The following is a 7287-nucleotide window of genomic DNA, read 5'->3' on the forward strand; positions in this document are numbered from 1 at the left end:
TTTTGATGGGTACGGAGGAGCGGCGAGCTCCGCCCCCACGCGCACGGCGCGACCTCCACGACATGCCGCCGTCGATGTCCGGAGCAAGCGCCAACAAAAATTTAACTTATGATATAGATTGTGAGGATGTATATGTTGAGTCAAAGTTTTGTTGTCATACCAAGTTAATTTACTCTGTAAGGATACCAAGCATATGATGCATATGAAAAATGATTTGTAATGAATACATAGCGCATGTTTTATTAAGAGAAATTATCGCACGAAAAAAGCCCTATTTTTTGGGCACCTCATCTAACCGTTTTATCATTTAACGCCGAATCAATACTCCCTAAGATCACGCATATTTTTTTAGAGAACTAAAAGTTATTTTTTCGCTACGTATTTCAGACATCATGTGGGTATTTTTATAACAATAAGTTATATTTTAACTATTAAATCCAACGATTATAACATCACACAAATTTCTTGATTTAATTTTTAACTACAATTACAAGATCTTACATCTACGAGTTAAATTTTAACTACATATTTCAGTCACCATATATGTGTTTGTACAACATCATGTTTTTTAACTAATAAAATAAATGATTTTAACGTTAGTTATTATCACATTGATTCAAAGTTAATAGTTAACTCATCTATATTTTGAGTTTACGTAACTCCAAGTTAGATAAGTCACATTGTAAAGTTAAATTTTAACACCATAACGATGTCATCTCAACCCACCACCCAACTGTATCTAAGTTAAATTTTAACTCCACGCGAAGGTTGGTTGCCTTGGTGGTGGGGAAGTTGTGAGTAGCGCTACATGGCGCCACACACAAACGCCTGGCGCTACGAAGCTTCGTAACGCTACTCACAAGTTCCCCACCACCAAGGCAACCAACCTTCGCGTGGAGTTAAAATTTAACTTAGATACAGTTGGGTGGTGGGTTGAGATGACATCGTTGTGGTGTTAAAATTTAACTTTACAATGTGACTTATCTAACTTGGAGTTACGTAAACTCAAAATATAGATGAGTTAACTATTAACTTTGAATCAATGTGATAATAACTAACGTTAAAATCATTTATTTTATTAGTTAAAAAACATGATGTTGTACAAACACATATACGGTGACTGAAATATGTAGTTAAAATTTAACTCGTAGATGTAAGATCTTGTAATTGTAGTTAAAAACTAAATCAAGAAATTTGTGTGATGTTATAATCGTTGGATTTAATAGTTAAAATATAACTTATTGTTATAAAAATACCCACATGATGTCTGAAATACGTAGCTAAAAAATAACTTTTAGTTCTCTAAAAAAATATGCGTGATCTTAGGGAGTATTGATTCGGCGTTAAATGATAAAACGGTTAGATGAGGTGCCCAAAAAATAGGGCTTTTTTTGTGCGATAATTTCTCTTAATAAAACATGCGCTATGTATTCATTACAAATCATTTTTCATATGCATCATATGCTTGGTATCCTTACAGAGTAAATTAACTTGGTATGACAACAAAACTTTGACTCAACATATACATCCTCACAATCTATATCATAAGTTAAATTTTTGTTGGCGCTTGCTCCGGACATCGACGGCGGCACGTCGTGGAGGTCGCGCCGTGCGCGTGGGGGCGGAGCTCGCCGCTCCTCCGTACCCATCAAAATCCGAGCTCGTCGCCGCGGAGATCGCGCCGTGCGCGTGGGGGCAAAGCAGCGGCCGGATCCGCCACCGCCTTGCCTCCTCCCCACAGTTGCCCATCACGGCCGCGCCCGCCGTCACCCGTGCAAGATCCACGCCGGATCCGCGCGCGTGGGGCGCGGAGCGGTGGCCGGATGCGCCGCCACCTCGCCTCCCACCTGTAGTCGCCCGTCGCCATCGCTCGCAGCAGTGCCGCGCTGGATCCGCCGATGTCGCGCCCACCGCCGATCAGCGATGGAGGTGGAGCTGCTGCGCCTCCAGCCCGCAGTCGTCCATCGTCGCCGCGCCCGCAACCGTGCTGTCCCGGATCCGCCTTCGTCGCGCCCACCGCCACTCGGCGGTAGAGGTGGAGCCGCCGCGCCTCCCGCCCGCCAACGCCATGCTCGCAGCCGTGCCGTGCTGGATTCGCATCCCGCCCGTCGATGCCGCGCCTGCCATGGATGCTACGCTATCAGGCCTGACGTGCCACCGCCGCTCCTCGACGCTGGTTCTCCTTGTCCCTGAACCGCCGCCGTCGCCGCTCCTCCTCGTCGCCAAGCCGTCACCGATCCGTAAAATGTGGAGAGGGAGAGGAAAAAGTGGGTGGACGGTTTCTACGATGGGAATCTGTAATATATATATATACCAGATAAAGTCAGTACGTCGAGTTAAAAAATAACTCAATGTGTAGCTTGCACCAGATCAGTTTGCGTGGGCTGTGGGTGGCTCTTGGTGGTGCGCGAGTTAAAAATTTACTCGGACTATGGGTGGGGCTTGCGCCAGATCAAGTTCGCGTGGGGTGGGCGGGGTGGTGGATCGCTAAGTTAAAAATTAACTACATGGTCTGTTTAAATTGAGTGCGCGTGGGGGTGGGACAGGGTGGTTGGTTGTGTGTGTCTGGTGCCATCTAATACATGGCGCCTATAGCGCCATATAGTAGTTATATATATACGGTGGCGCTACATGGCGCCACACACAAACGCCTGGAGCTACGAAGCTTCGCAACGCTACTCACAACTTCCCCACCACCAAGGCAACCAACCTTCGCGTGGAGTTAAAATTTAACTTAGATACAGTTGGGTGGTGGGTTGAGATGACATCGTTGTGGTGTTAAAATTTAACTTTACAATGTGACTTATCTAACTTGGAGTTACGTAAACTCAAAATATAGATGAGTTAACTATTAACTTTGAATCAATGTGATAATAACTAACGTTAAAATCATTTATTTTATTAGTTAAAAAAACATGATGTTGTACAAACACATATACGGTGACTGAAATATGTAGTTAAAATTTAACTCGTAGATGTAAGATCTTGTAATTGTAGTTAAAAACTAAATCAAGAAATTTGTGTGATGTTATAATCGTTGGATTTAATAGTTAAAATATAACTTATTGTTATAAAAATACCCACATGATGTCTGACATACGTAGCTAAAAAATAACTTTTAGTTCTCTAAAAAAATATGCGTGATCTTAGGGAGTATTGATTCGGCGTTAAATGATAAAACGGTTATATGAGGTGCCCAAAAAATAGGGCTTTTTTCGTGCGATAATTTCTCTTAATAGTAGTTATATATATATATATATATATGTATATATATATATGTATATATATATATATATGTATATATATATATATGTATATATATATATATATATATGATAATAAAAAATAATGGTTATTGTTTGGAGACTGTGCCCTTGTCCAAAACGACAAGTATTATCAACCCGGAGGGAGTATTCAATTAGAACACCAACCCTAAACAAACATGCTTAATGTGTACAGATAAAAAGCATTCAATGCTATGAATCCCATAGTATATTAGGTGATAATTTGGGAGGTAGAATTTCTAGCATGTGGAAATTGAGCCAGTACATGTCTTCTAAATCAGAAGAGATATTAGAAAATTGACCCCCTCCCCCCCTAAAACAAACAAGTATCTCCATTAGAAGGGGAAATAAGTCAACTAAAATTAGTTGCTCTCTGCCTCTCTGTAGATGGCCCCAACCCCAAGACAAATTCACACGACCTCACCCGTGACGCTTTTGCTTCCAAGGTGGCGGTTGCAACCAGAAGAAACTCAGCTAGTCTTGCAACCAGAAAATTCACTGGCTAGACATGTTGTGCGGAGTTACAACTCACTAACTGAAACCGAGTTTATGGTATGTTCTTAGTCGCACAAACAATAACAGGAGCAACATCTCGCATAACCAAAATAAACTTGTACATGTATTCATCATAAAAGGATAGGTGCACATGCATTGGTCAAACAAATCTATATACTGAAAATCACAAGCATCCGGAGTGACTTCCCCGAATAGAGCCGCATATACATTTCAGAAACAAAAAACGATTCAGGGAGATTGATGCGTGAGTTACATATACAGAACTACAGCAAGCAAGCAAGATTCTCACGTGCACTCAGTAGGTTGTTCCAACATATCTCTTATCTATATTATAAAGATTGAAGATGTTTCCGCTGGGATTTTGGTACGTCATCCGTGTTTGAGTTGGTTTTCTAATTTTATCTTTATTCTCTACTATTATAGAAATTAAGGGCATGTTCACTTTGATGCCATTTTCAACCTTACCAAATTTTGGTAAAGTTACCAAAAAAAGTGGCCACATTTAGTTTGCTGCCAAATTTTGGTAACTATATTATAAAGATTGAAGATGTTTCCGCTAGGATTTTGGTACGTCATCCGTGTTTGAGTTGGTTTTCTAATTTTATCTTTATTCTCTACTATTATAGAAATTAAGGGCATGTTCACTTTAATGCCATTTTCAACCTTACCAAATTTTGGTAAAGTTACAAAAAAAATGGCCACATTTAGTTTGCTGCCAAATTTTGGTAACTATATAAGAAATCCTGCCTTGCCAAAATTTGGTAAGGTTTTTTTGGCATCAAAGTGAATAGGCCCTAAAGATTATTTTGCCAAAAAGTTTGGTACATCATCCGTGTACCTGACCGTCTCCAATTCTGATTCTAGCGCCCACCATGAAAACGAGCGAGCAAAGGAAGACCTAAAATCATTAAGAATTTTGACAGAGTCTTCCCTGTAAACATGGACATCCACGATAGACACTTATATATTAAGCTATTAATAATATCATTCCCAGAGTGCTATCCATCCATATAATCAATGGAAAGAAACTAACAGATGTCTAACAGATTATTACAAGACCAACCCAGAATATAGTTTAAGGGTATGTTTGGTTGGGCTGTGTCTTTTGGAAAAGCAGCTGTGGAATGTGACTTTTTGAAAAGTAGCTGTGAAGAAGGCAAAAGTTCGTTTGGTTACACACATGTGGCTTTTGGAAAAGCTTTTCCCCTGACGAGTGGACCCCACATGTCATGTACACATATCTTTCTCCTTCCTCTACGCTTTCAGCGCGGCGGCAGGGGCGCGTCCACATCGGGTTCCGGGGATGGAGCGGGGAAGCCGCTGCCGCCGCCCCAGCCACGGAGCTTGTCCGTGTGCTCCGCGCGTGTCGCTCTACTACCCGCATGCACCCTCCATGTTCGTGGCCGACTCACCCCTGCCATGCTAGCTGCCCGTGGCGGCGGCACTCCAAGTGGTGTTGGACACGTGCCTACGCCTCGTCGACCACATCAAGGCACTCGGGCATCGGCCGAGGCGGAGGGCAACGACCTCTGTGATGTGATCCTGGAGCAGCACGCACATCTGCCCTAGCGCCGACCCCATCTGCCTGTGCCACCGCTCGCCTCCTCCTCCCCCCACCCATTGCCATCCTCTTCTCTTCTTCATCGCCATCGTGGAAGGATGCGGTGGAGTCGGGGACGGGGAGGGCGGGGATGGCCTCCCTCGTCTCCCTTGCTGGGAGGAGGCAGCGGTGAGGAGGAGGAGCGGCGGCGGTGGCTCGGCGAGGAAGGGCGGTGGCGGCAGCGTCGGGGTGAGGAGGAGCGGCGGAGGCAGGGCAGTTCAGCGAGTAGGAGTAGTGGCGGCGATGGCGGCTCGGCGAGGAAGGGCGGCGGCGTTAGAGGTGGGGCGAGGAGGAGCGGCGGTGGAGGCTCGGTGAGGAAGGGTGGCGGCGGCGGCGGTGGAGGGGGGTGGGGCGAGGAGGAGCGGCAGCGGCGGCTCGGTGAAGAGGAGGAGCGAGTAGCGATGCCCGTAGAAAGGGATGGAGAAAAAAAAGAAGAAGCGAACCGTTTTTTTGTAATGGCAGTGAAAGCAATTTTTTCCCCCAAAAGTAGGTGAAAGCAGGGGGTAGAGTTGCTTTTGATTTGTACTACACCAAAAGTTGGCTTTGGGCAAAAGCAGTTGTGGCTTTTAGGCCGCTTTTGGCTTTTGCAAAAGTAAAAGCAGGTTGAAAAGCCCAGCCAAACACACCCTAAGTGTTATTATGGACCTAAGCAATATAGCTTGATAGTGTGCAAATAGATGTGTTTATAAGGGTGCTACTTCCCGGTCATGCATGCCGATCTCAATGTGTACCTAAAACCAAATAAACAGAAGAGTGAGTACAGAAATACTCAAGAAGTACAATATGGAACTAGAAAACACATACACACATGATTGGAAATAAAGAATGAGCAGAAAGTTTTCTTTCTTTGAAAAGAAATAGCAAGGTTAAAGAAAATATAAGTTCCCATCCTGGGCATATATGAAATGAAGTAGTAGTTTCCATTCCGGACAGTTGTGAATACATTTTAGCATTTGCCGACAAAGCCGAGTAAGCGCGATCAGCGCTTACCCACAGGAACATGAACAGAAAACCAGATAGCACATCCATAGCTCGCATGGAACATGAATAATTGAAACTAGAAACAAAGAACCAAATTGAAACCACATTGCACATCCATGGCAAGCATGGAACTTGAATTATTTAACCAGCATTGAATCTGGAATATTGAAACAAGAATAATGTCATAAACATAAGATACACTTGAAATCTAAATGGCATGAACAACAGTCTGAGCATAAGCAGTTACATATCACATAGAAATATAATGGAAATAGATAGATAGAGCAAACAATACATGAATCACACAATTAGTTCGTCATGCACTTGCTTTTAACTCCATCGGTCAAACGACGTAAGACCTCTCGTACCAGAATCCCCCACACCTATGGAGCAAATCTACATATTAGACTCTATATTACGTTTGCTAGGACTAACGGTAGAAATGTGGACCAAAAACCTAAATTATTCAACGACCCGCACATGAAAAACCTATATCAATCCATTAAATGTTATAGACATAACTCATAAATCACCCAATTAAAAATAGCAAATAATAGCACTTCAAGCTTCTACAGAAAATAATCTACAACTTTCATGTTGAGCGGAATAACTGATTTTACCTATATCAAGCAAAACGATAAACTGTATCGGTTTTAGACCCGGTCAGCAACACGATTTCTAGTGTTTTTCCTGAACCGTTTATCGGAATCGACCGAAACTAGCGGCTCAGAAAGATAACAACGAATCCTACAAATCTTATTTAGGTCACCAAACTTGAATCTCTATGAATAATTGCAAGATTCGAAAATACGGTTTGAGCCTAGGGCCGATAAAATAAATTCGAGCTATTGGAAACGGATCGTCTTATATATAAATTATAAACAACTAGGGACTAAAACGGATTAC

Source organism: Oryza sativa, chromosome 7 (assembly GCF_034140825.1).
Source record: "Oryza sativa Japonica Group chromosome 7, ASM3414082v1".
NCBI classification, from domain to species: domain Eukaryota; kingdom Viridiplantae; phylum Streptophyta; class Magnoliopsida; order Poales; family Poaceae; genus Oryza; species Oryza sativa.